This window comes from Leptonychotes weddellii, chromosome X (genome assembly GCF_054177405.1).
Source record: "Leptonychotes weddellii isolate Sample4059 chromosome X, ASM5417740v2, whole genome shotgun sequence".
Lineage (NCBI taxonomy): Eukaryota > Metazoa > Chordata > Mammalia > Carnivora > Phocidae > Leptonychotes > Leptonychotes weddellii.
This window is the reverse complement of record NC_138385.1, coordinates 54,989,682-55,004,105: the sequence shown is the minus strand read 5'-3', so window position 1 is coordinate 55,004,105 and position 14,424 is coordinate 54,989,682. Positions and strand designations below refer to the sequence as shown.

General features: G+C 40.2%; 1 long non-coding RNA gene across 2 annotated transcripts in view; it reads left to right on the top strand.

The window, feature by feature from the left end:
• The window catches only part of LOC115941682 (uncharacterized), a 48,183-nt gene that overhangs the window by 24,629 nt on the left and 9,130 nt on the right, over nt 1-14,424 (top strand). For both annotated transcript variants that reach the window (XR_014141276.1, XR_014141275.1), the window contains exon 2: nt 1,742-1,842. This is a non-coding gene — a long non-coding RNA (uncharacterized LOC115941682). The remainder of the gene's footprint in view (nt 1-1,741; nt 1,843-14,424) is intronic.

Genomic DNA, 14,424 nt, shown 5'->3' with positions numbered 1-14,424 from the left:
TGGGAGATTTTTGTGTAGGGAAATACTAAGAGATTAAATCTGTATTTTTTTTAAAGATTTTATTTATTTATTTGGCAGAGAGAGAGAGAGAGCACAAGCAGGGGGAGTGGGAGAGAGAGAAGCAGGCTCCCCACTGAGCAGCCCTGACGTGGGGCTCGATCCCAGGACCCTGGGATCATGACCCGAGCCGAAGGCAGATGCTTAACTAACTGAGGCACCCAGGCACCCCAAGATTAAATCTGTATTTTAAATAAAGACATTTGAGAACATTGAGAGGAAGAAACTAGATGCAGGAACCAGAAAAGAAGTTATCAAAACAGGGTAGAAAAGAACTAGGGAAGTCTTAGTGCAAATAGATAAAAGGGATCAGCTTTTAGAGATGCCAGTCGAGATAGGTTCTCCAGAATTTAGTTGAAGTGTGTGTGTGTGTCCGTGTGTACATGTGTCTGTTGGGGAGGGAGAATCTCCATTCTGAGCAAAAAGGAGGACAGGGAGAGGAAGACAGTACAAAAACAGGTAGAGAGAAAAATACCCTCCTATTTCTTTAATTTGTATTTGAAATGACCGCTATATTCCTTGCTGCAGAAATATTTCTAGAAAATTTCTATAGGGCTGATTTTCCAAGCCTGTATGTATTAGGCAACATTTGGCCCTACTGTTTTACATGGCAGCATTGGACTCTGAGAGAAATTTGTGAAGCTTACTTGACCAGGGATAAAAATGATATGGACTCTGAGAAACAAACTGAGGGTTCTAGAGGGGAGGGGGCTGGGGGGATGGGTTAGCCTGGTGATGGGTATTAAAGAGGGCACATACTGAATGGAGCACTGGGTGTTATACGCAAACAATGAATCATGGAACACTACATCAAAAACTAATGATGTAATGTATGGTGATTAACATAACATAATAAAATTTTAAAAATGATATGGACTGATTGCAAAGATCACATTGTTCCGTTTTTCCTTTTTTATCAAAATTGATATAGTGACCAGATGTACTCTCACCAGAAATACATTGCTGAAGTCTGATTATTGAGAGAAGCTGTGAAGGATGTGGACATGGTGTCTTTTTTTTTTCCCTGTGAGAACAATTCATGTAAATCTGAAATATAAAAATACTGTTATCTACTCTTAAGAAACTTCCTCAAGTTCTACCATATCTACAAGATCATGGACTAAGAATAGCACCTTAAGAAATTTCACGGGTCACTTGTTTTGGGTAATCATAGGCAGAAACTACTGAGTTCATGCACTGCCCCAACTTGCCATCTCCCAGAGGCTTGCTTCCTTCCTGCTGAAGACCCATGAAGATGTAAAATCAGAAAAAAATATACCAAGTCAGGATCCAGCTCTGGCTATGCAAAGCACCACCCCTGTTACATAAAAGGCTGTGTGTCTTAGTCCCCAGAACTACACTTTCTCCTCCAGAGGATGACCATAATTCTCAACCACAGGGTTTTACTCCCCTCCATGAACTGAGTGTATCCGTGAAGTATATAGTCCTCCATTACACCTTGTTGGGGGAGACTGGACTATCTTTTGCAACCAGCCTCAAGGAGCCAGGAATGGCAGACAGCCATGGCGTGTGCATCAGGGGACCAAACTGAAAGTGTACATGAAAAGGGTATAATGGGGCAAGTCTGCTATGACCTTTGTTTCACTCTCAGTCACCAATTATTTTAGCATGGTACACTTAGAGTAAATGACCAGTTGTAATAATGTCATTATGTTTGTTGCAGGTTGCACATGCTCAAGCACAGATTTTATGGCCTTGTTACTCAGAAGGCTGCTGGCTTCTGGCCCTGCCTCGACAGTTCCTAAAGAGGTCACAAATTCTAAGGTACAGGGGAATAGCAAGTGAGATTGCTCTTCCCACTTCCTTTTTTTCTGTTTTCACTATTTCCTTTTCTCCTTCTTTCCTGAACTGGGGTCCTGTCAATCTTGTTACACCATCATTGGTATAATCTGGAATGACATGTAGGTTAGAAATAATTCTACAAGAGTTGTGAAAAGATTCTTCTAGACCAGGAGTTGTGGCTTTATAATTAAGTATCTGAATGGCTTGGGAAACATTGCTTACTATGTCTGATCTCTAATTTTCTCATCTTTATTAAGAGGTAGAACCAGATGAGCTCTTAGATACTCAAAATCCATTTGAGATGCATTCAAATCCATGAACACAATTGTTTGCAGCTCCCAGTGTTTCTATGAGAAGATACAGAGATATCCTTCAGGGTTTACAATAAAGGAGAAGGGAGAAAGGAGAGAGGAGGATTGAGAATGGAGTCTCTGATGAGCAGACATTGTTCATTGAGAGAGGAGGGGAGAGAGGAGTTAATTCTTTTTTTTTTTTTTTTTTTTTTTTGAGACAGAACGAGAGAGAGCACATGAGAGGGGGGAGGGTCAGAGGGAGAAGCAGGTTCCTTGCCGAGCAGGGAGCCCGATGCGGGACTCGATCCAGGGACTCCAGGATCCTGACCTGAGCCGAAGGCAGTCACTTAACCAACTGAGCCACCCAGGCGCTCCGAGAGGAGTTAATTCTAACCTATGACATCTGGGGAGGCCTCTAGGACAAGGTGAGAACCGAGCATGATTTGAATGTAGGGGAAAATGATTTCAGTTTTAGATGTTTGAGTTTGAGTCTTGAATCATTAGAGAAACAAGCTTTGGAGCCAGACTCCCTGGGTTTTAATCTAAGCTCCACCACTTAGCAGCTATAACATCTTGGGAACGCTACTTAACCTCTCAGAGCCTTAGTTTTATCATCTTTAAAATGGAGAATAAATGGTAATTTATTAAGAGTAAGTGAGTTCACATATATAAAGTTCTTAGAACAGTGTGTGGTAGTAATGTTTCTGTACAGAGAAATGCTAGGAGACTAGGAAAATCTTTCTATACATAGAGTTTTTTGTAGGTATTATTGAAGATAGAAGTTAGAGCTAGGAACCAGACAGAAAGTTATTTCAAGACTACATATGGGAGAGGATAAAGTGTGATCTAGATAATGCTGCCAGGAACCAAAAGGATAGGTCAGTATTTAAAGATGAAATATCTAATATATAGTCTTTAGAATCTATAGGAGTTACTCAATATAACATTTATCACCCAGTCTAAGATGCTATCAATTGCACCCTTATTTCATGAAGTAACAGGAAATTAAAAACTCTGCCAATTAAACTGTGTCTTGCCATTGAATATAAGGCTCATCCTGATTTAAAGACTTATTTATTTATTTGAGAGAGAGAGAGAGAGAGAGAAAGAGAATGGGGGAGGGGCAGGAGGAGAGGGAGAGAGAGAATCTCGAGCAGACTCCCTGCTGAGTGAGGAGCCCAATGTAGAATTTGGTTTAACAACCCCGAGATCATGACCTGAGCCAAAATCAAGAGTTAGACAATTAACCGACTGAGCCACCCAGGTGCCCCAAGACTCATCCTGATTTAATAGATGTTAAAATGTGGGGGGAAATGTACATGTTATAATGGATGAAATAAGATATGTGCACAATAAAGATGGTGGAGGAAAGAGAGTGGAACAAAACCCTTTCTGTAACTACAAATTTCTATTTGAGACAAGGTGAATTCTCTTACTTTAGTATTCCCAGAAAGTTTGCCTAAGACTTTTCATTCCCTGATAGGTAATACTGGAAAGCCTAGGGAATCTGGGTGCTTTTATTTAAGATGGTGTGTTTTAACTACCCTATCTCTTTCCACGTGGTCTGTATTTAACACAAAACAGAGTGAAGAATAGATCAGTGAGAAGTGGCGTTTTTTTCATGCTTGAGAAACTCGTTCACATGGACTGGGCCTATTACTACACAAATGTATTGAGTCTTTCTTGAACTTCAGATTTTGAATAGATTTGGGTCAGAAGCTGTTGAGGTAATCTGTCTTTCTTCTTGATTTGCCTCCCCCCAGTTTATCCTATTTGTTCTTTGCCATCCTTCCACCAAAGGAAAAATCTTCATTAACAGAAGTCAATGCACCTTGTAATCTCTTGGGTAATTTATAACAGGAGCATGAAGGGAAGTAGGCACTGGTATGTTCCTCTTGAAATCCCATGACAACATGGCTGTGCCCTATATGGGGATGGAGACAAGAAAGATGCTGAGAGACCATTCTGCCCTGACTTCCCCCGCCCCATCATTCTAGATGCTAGACATCCTGGTCTTCAGTGGCTTTTAATATCCCACCACCAACAACAACTAGGAGATGACCACAGTTCATCATGCAATAGTTATCATAGGACTGTATTTCCCAGGTACACATTTTAACTCTATTCCTGGGGCTAGAAGAAATCTTGTTCTTAACCTAAAGTAAACCTTGAGGTTAGCTAGATAAGGGGACTGAATTGTGAGTATGTATGTAATCAGTGAAACAAACACAATGCCCTCATCCCTTTTGTCTTTTTGTTCATTTTCCTCTTCTTCATTCAGAATTTAAAGAATGAGGAATCATCATGGCACCTTTATTTATTTGGGGCTGGATAAACCAGGAGTAGTTTGGATCTGCTCAAGCAAGCAGCCTGTGGACTTTCAGCTCCATAGCCAGATCTGGAAAAGAGGCTGAGGATTTCAGGACACTGGTGAAAGAAAGATTGTTTTCTTCTTTTTCCCTGCCTCTGGTACGACACTACTTTAAACCCCAATATCTAGTATAATGTATAACATGTGCAACATAGGAGGACTACTGGACTCTCAGATCTTGTTTTCCCATTTCTAACCACTTGTCCCTGAACATGTTTTGAGTCCTTATTTTGGGCAAGGCAATATCCTTGGTACTGTAGGGAGTGCATGGGTAAAAAAGGCACTGTTGTGGGATGCCTGGGTGGCTCAGTCGGTTAAGCATCCAACTCTTGATTTCAGCTCAGGTCATGATCTCAGGGTCGTTGAGATCGAGCCCTATGTTGAGCTCCACACTGAGTGGGAGTCTGCTTCTCTCTCTCTCTCTCTCTCCCTTTCCTTCTGCCCCTCTCCCCCACTTGTGCTGTCTCTCTCTCTTTCTCTCTCTCTCTAAAATAAATCAGTAAATCTTTAAAAAAGGGGGGCACTGTTGCTGCCCTCCAGGGGATATCTAATAAAAGTAAAGCCCATACATGTGCAGATGATCTTAATATATATAGAGCCAGTGAGTGATATGTGCTATAATCAAAGTATTAACTTCAGTGATAGAATAGTGGGATGGGTTGGAGGGAGATAAAAATTTCAAACTTGGTAAATTATGATTGCTTCAAGGTGATGTTGAATGATGAGCATTATCTTGAATGATGTAATAATGGGAGGAGATTAATAAGTAATCTAAGAATTTGTAAGGTCTTTTTGTGGGTTAGATTCAAGAATCAGTTGTAGCTGGAACATATGTGGTAAGGATGTCTTTGGGTTAGAAAGCAAGCAAAAGACAGACCTTGGTGGTTCCAATCTGTTTAATCAAAGGACTTTATGTTGGAGAAGTTGAATAAGACAGTTTTCTCAAATGCCCAGAAGAATGTCTAGCTCATAATAGACATTAATAAATAATTCTTAAATGAATGCTTGAGATTTGGAACAGTGGAATAAGATAGAGTTCATATTTGTACACTAGACAGATTACTCCAGGAATGATAAAACCTTGCTGATGAATTAGAAGAGAGACTGCTGATGTGTGGGTCATTTGAGTCTCTCCTAGCAATCTAATTGACACTAATAAGGGCTTACACCAGGAGAGGAGCCATGTGAATAAAGGATGGACAGAGTGGGGTTGCCTTCCAGAGGTTAAAAGTATAGAATTGGATGTGTAGTTATTCTTAGAAAATATATTATAAGCCCCAAGGAGTGTGGAAGCAGCTGAAACATCAGCAGCATTCCTGTTCTCGGGCTGTTGAATGCAGCGACCCGGTAGGAGCAGGATCCCACAATCCCCAGGGGCAGGGCATAAGTTAGGAGCTATGAAAGAATGTGACCCTCAGTCTCCGCTTTCTGCACCTAGCAATTGCTAGCCCAAACATCCTGCTCCTCCCTTATCCCATGACTGACTCCCTGCGTGCCCATGTGTAGGGAAAAATGCAAGCCTGCTTCAAGATATTGCCATCCCTTTGTACTCCTTTCCCACGCTTGGAGGCATCTGTCCTTGCTTTTCTGATAACAAAACAAAACACAAAATAAAAGCTATGTGCAGGATTCAGCTCTCCCTTGCAGAGGCAGCCCTGCACAGCCACTCAGATTGGTGTCTGAGAACTTTGTTTCAGTGCGTGACAACATTGGATAGGGGTGGAGTGAGTGTGATAGATGGCATCCAGCATCAGTGACTGATGAAAAGGAAGTTTGTCTTAGAGAAGTAGAAACTGTGGTGGAGGAGGAGAAAGAGAATGAGGGTCAGTAGAAGGAGGAGAAAGTGGTAAAAGCCACCCTCCCATTGTTCTAAGATTTATTTCCATGGGCCACTTTCTCCCCTTAGGCCTATTCCAGAAACCTCCTCCAGGACTTCTAGTGAGGGTTTACATATTGTTAGACCATACTCCCTCTGCTCTTCACAATGAGGGAAGGTGTCTGGAAACTGAGAAAGCCAAAGACCATGTGAGCAAAGGAAGTGCCTACCATACACAATCAGAAGTGGACTTGATATTGCTTAAGGAGTCTATTGGCATCATGATCAAGATACCAATATTTTAAACAAAGGTCACTTTATCATGTGTTTGTTCTGGAATTGGGAATTTAATGACTGAATTTTGTGTGTCCCCCCACCCCACCCAGCTCCGGCCCCACAGTTCATAGGTTTAAATCCTAATCCATAATGTGATGGTATTAAGAGGGAGGGCCTCTGGAAGGTAATTATGTCATAAGGATGGAGCCCTCATGAATGAATTAATGCCCTTATAAGAATGGATACTAGAGAGCTTGCTGTCTCCCTCTGCTCTCTCTGCCATGGGAGAATATGAGAAGATAGCCATTGGCACAGCAGGAAGAGTACCCTCACCAAAAAGCAGATCTAATAGTGCCTTGATCTTGTATTTTGCCGTCTACAGAACTGTGAGAAATAAAGTTTTGTTGTTTAAGTCACCTATTCTATGGTATTTTTGTTATTGCAGCCTGAACTGATTAAGACAAAAACTGGTACTGAGAAGTGGGGTGCTGCTGTAACAAGTACCTAAAAATGTGGAAGCGGTTTTGGAACTGGGTAATGGATAGAGGCTAGAAGAGTTTTGAGGTGGCATGATTTAGGCATAAAAATCTGCATTAAATAATAAGCCCTCTGTGTTACTTTATGTTTACTGAAGTTTTTTTTTTAATGCTTACTAAAGTTTTTAAAGAGCTACTTGATAGTAAAACGACAGATTTTTTTTAAAATTCAAGTTAGTTAACATATAGTGTAGTACTGGTTTCAGGAGTAGAATTTAGTGATTCATCACTTACATATAATACCCAATGCTCATCCCGATAAGTGCCCTCCCTAATGCCCATCACCCATTTAGCCCATCCCCCACCCACCTCCACTTCAGGAACCCTCACTTTGTTCTCTATAGTTAAGAGTCAGTTATGGTTTGCCTCCCTCTCTGTTTTTATCTTATTTTATTTTTCCTTCCCTTCCGCTATGTTCATTTGTGTGGTTTCTTAAATTTCCCATGAGTACAATCATATACTATTTGTCTTTCTCTGACTTATTTCACTTAGCATAATACACTCTAGCTCCATCCATGTTGTTGCAAATGGCAAGATTTCATTCTTTTTTCATGGCTGAATAATATTCCTGTGTGTGTGTGTGTGTGTGTGTGTGTGTGTGTGTGTGTGTGTGTATACCAGATCTTCTTTATCCATTCATCAGTTGATGGACATTTGGGCTCTTTCCATAATTTCGCTATTGTTGATAGTGCTGCTATAAACACTGGGGTGCACGTGGCCCTTCTAATCAGCATTTTTGTATCCTGTGGATAAATACCCAGTAGTGCAATTGTTAGGTTGTAGGGTACTTCTATTTATAACTTCTTGAGGAACCTCCATACTGTTTTCCAGAGTGGCTGCACCAGTTTGCATTCCCACCAACAGTGCAAAAGTGTTGCCCTTTCTCCACATCTCGCCAATATCTGTTGTTCCCTGTATTGTTAATTTTAGCCATTCTGACTGATGTAAGTTTGTATCTCAATGTGGTTTTGATTTGTATTTCCCTGATGGCAAGTGATATGGAGCAATTTTTCATGTGTCTGTTAGCCATTTGTATGTCTTCTTTGGAGAAATGTCTGTTCAGTTCTTCTGCCCATTTCTTAACAGGATTATTTATTTTGGGGGTGTTGATTTTCATGAGTTCTTTATAGATTCTAGATACTAGCCCTTTATCCAATATGTCATTTGTGAATATCTTTTCCTATTCCATCAGTTGCCTTTTAGTTTTGTTGGTTGTTTCCTTCGCTGTGCAAGAGCTTTTTGTCTTGATGAGGTCCCAATAGTTTATTTTTGCTTTTGTTTCCCTTGCCTCCAGAGATGTGTCTAGTAAGAAATTGCTACAGCCAAGGTCAAAGAAGTTCCTGCCTGTGTTCTCCTCTAGGATTTTGATGGTTTCCTGTCTTACATTTTGGTCTTTCATCCATTTTGAATTTATTTTTGTGTGTGATGGAAGAAACTGGTCCAGCTTCGTTCTTCTGCATGTTGCTGTCCAGTTTTCCCAGCACCATTTGTTGAAGAGACTGTATTTTTTCCATTGGATATTCTTTCCTGTTTTGTCAAAGATTAGTTGACAACATAGCTGTGGGTCCATTTCTGGGTTTTCTATTCTGTTCCACTGGTCTCTGTGTCTGTTTTTGTGCCAATACCGTACTGTCTTGATCACTACAGCTTTGTAATATAACTTGAAGTCCAGAATCATGATGCCTTCAGCTTTGTTTTTCTTTTTCAGGATTGCTTTGGCTATTTGGGGTCTTTTGTGGTCCATATGAACTTAAGGATTATTTGTTCTAGCTCTGTGAAAAATCCTGATGGTATTTTGATGGGGATTGCATTAATGTGAGATTGCTTTGGGTAGTATGGACATTTTAACAATGTTTGCTCTTCTAACCCATGAGCATGGAATGTTTTTCCATTTCTTTGTATCCTCTTCAAATTCCTTCATAAGTGTTCTATAGTTTTCAGAGTGCAGATCTTTTACCTCTTTGGATAGGTTTATTCCTAGGTATCTTAACAGGTTTTGGTACAGTTGTAAATGGGATCAATTCCTTGATGTCTCTTTCTGCTCCTTCATTATTGGTGTATAGAAATGCAACAGATTTCTGTACATTGATTTTATATTATGACTTTGCTGAATTCATGGATCAGTTCCAGCAATTTTTTGGTGGAGTCTTTCAGGTTTTCTACATAGAGTATCATTTTGTCTGCAAAGAGTGAGTTTGACTTCTTCCTTGCCAATTTGGATGCCTTTTATTTCTTTTTGTTGTCTGATTGCTGAGGCTAGGACTTCCAGTACGATGTTGAACAACAGTGGTGAGAGTGGACATCCCTGTCATGTTCCTGAACTTAGGGGAAAAGCTCTCAGTTTTCCCCCATTGAGGGTGATATTAGCTGTGGGTCTTTCATTTATGGCTGTTATGATGGAAGTATGTTCCTTGTTTCCCTACTGTCTTGGGGGTTTCTAACAAGAAAGGATGTTGTATTTTGTCAAATGCTTTTGCTGCGTCTATTGAGAGGATCATATGGTTTTTATCCTTCCTTTCTTAATGTGGTGTATCACATTGATTGATTTGTGGATATTGAACCACACCTGCAGCCCAGGAATAAATCCCACTTGATCATGGTGACTAATCCTTTTAATTTACTGTTGGAGTTGATTAGCTAGTATCTTGGTGAGAATATATGCATCCATGTTCATCAGGGATATTGGTTTATAATTCTGATATTTAGTGGGGTCTTACTGGTTTAGAATCAAGGTGATGCTGGCCTCATAGAATGAGCTTGGGAGATTTCCTTGCATTTATATTTTTTGTAACAGCTTGAGAAGAGTAGGTATGAATTCTTCTCTGAATGTTCCCAGGGTAGAATTCCCCTGGGAAGCCATCTGGCCCTGCACTCTTGTTTTTTGGGAGATTTTTTTTTAAAGGATTTTATTTATTAGAGAGATTGAGCCCAATATGGGGCTCAATCCCAGGACTGAGATCATGACCTGAGCCGAAGTCAGGCGCTTAACTGACTGTCACTCAGATGCCCCTGCTGGGAGATTTTTGATTACTGATTCAATTTCTTTGCTGGTTATGGGTTTGTTCAAATTTTCTATTTCTTCCTGTTCCAGTTTTGCTAGTTTATATGTTTCTAGGAATGCTTCCATTTCCTCCAGATTGCCTAATTTATTGGCATATAATTGCTCATGATATTCTCTTATAATTGTTTGTATTTCTACAGTGTTGGTTGTGATCTCTCCTCTTTCGTGGTGATTTTATTTATTTGGGTCCTTTCTCTTCTCTTTTTGCTAAGTCTGGTTAGGGGCTTATCAATTTTATTAATTCATTCAAAGAACCAGCTCCTAGTTTCATTGGTCTGTTCTATTTTTTTTTTATTTCTATATCATTTATTTCTGCTCTAATCTTACTTATTTCCCTTCTTCTACTGGTTTAGGCTTTATTTGCTCCTCTTTTCCAGCTCCTTTAGGTGTAGGTTAGGTTGTGTGTTTGATACTTTTCTTGCTTCTTGAGGAAGGCCTGTATTGCTATATACTTCCCTCTTAGGACTGCCTTTACTGGTTCCAAAGGTTTTGGACTATTGTGTTTTCATTTTCATTTGCTTCCATGTAGTTTTTTATTTCTTCTTTAATTTCCTGGTTAACCCACTCAGTGTTTGGTCCTTGGCCAGAATGTGGGGAGTTTTTAACTAGGTGTTCTCCAGTTTGCTTGTTAAATGAGACTCAATACTATTTCCACTAGAACTGAAGCCCTGCAGAACTCTCTGGTCAGGTGATGTGGTGTGGGTATGGGTTTCTGCTGGTCTTCTAGGGAAGGGGATCCCAAAGCTGGGACTGAGGCAGACTTGACCAAGAAAGGCAGTACTGCCAGAGTGCAGGGGTGTTGGACGTGATGGAAGCTGGTTAGGCAGGTAGTGTTGGCACGTGCTGTTTACTTCAGGTGGTTCTGTGTTTATGGTGAGGGGCAGGGGAGTGAAATGGCACCAGCCACCTCCTTTGTTCCCAGAGAGTGGTCTCCTTGCCTGCTGCTCTCAGTGAAGCACTCTGAGATCGAATAATCTCCCCCCGTGTGTCCCAGGCATTTTGCAGATTGCTGTTTCCACACTGTCTCCCTCTGCATTGTTTGCCTGCTTCCTTTCCAGGAGCAGCACAGTGCCCTCCAGGTCCTATCCCAGCCATGGCTGGTGACTTTTTAGAACTCCAGATTTTAGGGAGGTGGCATGCCAGGGGCCTGTGCTGGTCTTCTGGGGGAGGGTCTCGCCATGCTGAGACTTAGGCAGGTTTGACCAAGAAGTGTAGTCTGCCAGAGCACAAGAGTGTGGAACTTGGTGTAATTAAATTAGGCAGCCAGTTTGGGGGGCTGAGCTGCTTTCTGTGACTGGCTCTGCTTTTATGCTGAGGGGTGGGGGAGGGAAATGTTGCCAGCCAAGTCCTTTGTCCCTGGAGAGGTGTCTCTGTGAAAGCTACCTCTCAGGGATGCGCTCCCAGAAGAGTGAGCAATCTTGTCCCTGTGTGCCCCAGGGGTTTTTCAGATAGCTGTTTCCATGCTTTCTGCCCCTGGAACTGCTTGCCTTCTCTCCAGGAGCAGGGCAGTGCCCTCTAGGCTCTATCCCAGCCAGCCTGCCAACCTTTAAAACTCCAGTATTAAGCCCCGCTGGTTGCAAGAACTCAGGAAAATCAGCCCCTCTCATTTTACCAGCCAATGGCCTTGGGGAAGTTTTCTCCTTGTGTATTCCCCTGTGTGCTCCTCTCTCTAGTGCCTTTCTCTGCCACCAGGGCTCCCTTCCCTCTGCAGGACCTGTGATCTGTTTCTCCCCCAAACCGTCTCTGTCCTCCTACTTCTTTGATGTGGCTCCTTCTCTCCCTTTAGTGGTAGAGTTTGTTCTGTCAGTTTTCAGGTTGATTTCTGGGGTATTCAGAATGATTTAATAGGTATTTAGTTGTGTTTGAGGGACAAGAAGAGCTTAGGGTTCTCCTCCTATACCGCCATCTTAGCTCCTCTAGCTTTAAGTGTTTATGAGGGAACTAAAGGACTTTAAAGGAGTTCAGTGTTCTCTGTTTTTTTCTGATTACTTCTCTCACCCTTTTCCCTGAAAACTTCTTTCAGATTTCCCCATTGTCTATAAACTTCCTATTCTGTGTCCACAGCACAATTCCTTTTGTGTGGGCTAGAACTTTTGTGTGGGCTAGTTCTATGTTATATGGAACATAAAGTTCCATAAGGAACCTTATGTGGCAAGGTTCCTAAGGAGTGTAAATTAGGTAAACTTCTTTTCTTTTTGAGGCTTCCTCCTTCATTCTAGACTTGGTGGTTCACAGTAATTTATTGGCTCACCACCTGCACCCATCACCCATTCCTATGTCAGGCTTCCAGGCCCCTAGATTGTATGTGCTCTGGGTCCTGTCTATTATGAACTAGAAGGACCTGTTGTGCCTACAGGGAGAGTGAGAGGTGGTCCAGACAATAAACTGTAGGGAAAGCTGGGGAAAATCATCCCATATGTTGCAGATACCGTGAGGAGGAAAGCTGGAGTAGAGACCATGGGCAGGGACTGTCATTACATATTCAGTGGTTTGGGAAGACTGATGCATAGAGTGTGGCAATGTAGGGTGGTCTACAAAAGAGCATTGTATTAATTACTTATTTATATGTCTCATTCATTAATTCTACAAAGCTTTGTGTTAGATACTGTCATTAAATATAAGACAGTTTCTCATTTCAAGGACATTAACTTGTGGAGAGTGAGAGTCAAAAGCATTTTTAACACACAGTAACCTATACATTCTAATAATATTAAATAAAATACTTACTAAATGCTACATATGGTGCCAAGAACTGTTCTAAGTGCTTTACATGGATTTTCTCATTTATACTCCTCACAAAACTATGATGTAGTGTTGTTTTCATTCCCATTTCACAGGTTAAAAACTGAGACATTGAGAGAAACCCTTTAATGCTAAACAGAGATTATTGTAATGGTCACTAAAATTGATAAACATCTAAACAGACTGAAAAAGAAAAAGATGAAGACACAAATCACTAATAATGGAAATGAAGAATGGGACATCACTATACAGAATCATGATATTAAATAGATAATAAGGGATTATTATTAACTTTATCTCAATATATTATACAACTTAGATGAAATATAAAAAATTTTTGAAAGACATATACCATCAAAGCTTACTCAATAAATAATCTGAAAAGCCCTATAGCTAAAGAAAATGAAATTAATGAACAGTAAGTTTCCCAGAAAGAAAACAAACCTGGATGCCTTTGCTGCTGATTTCTATCAAACATTTAAGGAAGAAATAAAATTCTACATGAATTTTTTCCAAGAATAATCCTCTTTAACTTGTTTTATGAAATCAGCACTAACCTAATACCAAAAATATTACCAATAAAAGTACTTATCAATATACCCCAAGATTATAGATACCAAAATCATTAACAAATATTAGTAAGTCCTATCCAGAAATATATAAAAAGGAAATTGCTTCATGACTAGATGGGGTTTATCCCAGAATTCCAAGGTTGGTTTAACATTAGATAAATAATATAATTCACCATATTAAGAAACTAAAGTGAAAACCATATGATTATCTCAATTGATACGTATTAAATATTTGACAATATCCAATACCCATTCATAACAAAAACTCTCAGCAAATTGGAAATATAAGAAAATGTTCTCAACCCAATAAAGGTTATCATGAAAAACCTTCAACTAATATCAAACCTAACATGGTGAAAACTTGAAGATCTTTCCACTAAAATTAGGATAAGGCAGAAATATCCTTTCTATCCTCTTTTGTATTCTAGGTCCTACCAATATAATGAGCAATAAAAGGAAGTAAAATGCATAAATATTAGACAAATATAAATCATGTAACATGACATTATTATCTATATAGAGATTCCCATGGAATCTACAAAAAAAATGAGACATTAAGAAGTTAGGTAGCCTACCTAAATTCACATATTGTTTTAGTGGAACAAGGTGTAGTGAGAGCACATAAAGAGGGCAACTTATCTGATGGATTTACGCATTCAGAGAAGGCTTTTTGTTTTGTTTTTTTTTTCATGAATTAGTTTATTTATTTATTTTTATTCTTATGTTAATCCCCATACATTACATCATTAGTTCTAGATGAAGTGTTCCATGATTCATTGTTCGTGCACAACACCCAGTGCTCCATGCAGAACGTGCCCTCCTCAATACCCACCACCAGGCCAACCCATCCTCCCACCCCCCTCCCCTCTAGAACCCTCAGTTTGTTTTTCAGAGTCC